The sequence below is a fragment of the Echinops telfairi genome, unplaced genomic scaffold (genome assembly GCF_000313985.2).
Source record: "Echinops telfairi isolate 266 unplaced genomic scaffold, ASM31398v2 ScPeMD7_7459;HRSCAF=8497, whole genome shotgun sequence".
Taxonomy (NCBI): domain Eukaryota; kingdom Metazoa; phylum Chordata; class Mammalia; order Afrosoricida; family Tenrecidae; genus Echinops; species Echinops telfairi.
In genome coordinates, this window is record NW_022111359.1 from 4,845,931 (window position 1) to 4,846,781 (window position 851).

Consider the following 851-nt stretch of genomic DNA (forward strand, 5'->3'; position numbering starts at 1 on the left):
GGCGACTGGTGCAGAAGCGTCAAAGACTGAGCCCTCCGGTGTGGCTCCCGCGCCGATGTCTATAGCACGCAAACGTCCCGACAACTGAACCGACAGACAATATCGCGCGACGTGGAGAAAGATTGACGTCGTGCGCGATTTCCTTGGACTCGGATCTACGGCCAACGCTCCCGGAAGCAACAGCCGAGAGATCAAACAACATATCACACTGGCCACCTCTGCCGTCCAAGACCTCTTTCGAGTGTTGAAGAGTAAGGATGCCAGGCTGAGGACCCCGGGGTGGCCGACCCGAGCCGTGGCATTGTCCTTGGCCTCCTGTGCGGGTGAATCAAAGCCTTTGCGGTCGATTGTGGTGCTGGAGAAGAGTCTGCCCGAAGAACACACCCATCTATCTTGGAAGATGCACAGCCAAAAGGCTGCGTCGAAACAAGGAGCGCGAGACTTCCTCCCCCGTGCTTTGGACGACATGCTGTCAGGAGAGACCAGTCCCTGGAGAAGAACGTCACGCCTGGTCCAGCAGAGGGGCAGCGACAAGAGGAGGGCCCTCCAGAGGATGCGTTGACACCGTGTCCGCAACCGCGGACTCCTGGCACCTAACAACAACAACAACAGAAAAGAAAGGACCGCAGTAGCCCTCTCCTCGGTGGCCGCCCAAGACAATGAACACACACGTCTGCCCAGAGCTGCGCTCACACACGTGCACAAGGACGGACACATCCCATGTCCACCAGCAGGCGAACGGAAAGGCAGAGAGGGGGTACCGACACACTACGGGGTATTTCTGAGCCATAAGAAGGAGCTAAGGCCAGGTGGAGGTGTTAGATTTCCCGGGTGGGAAACGCCTGGTCCTT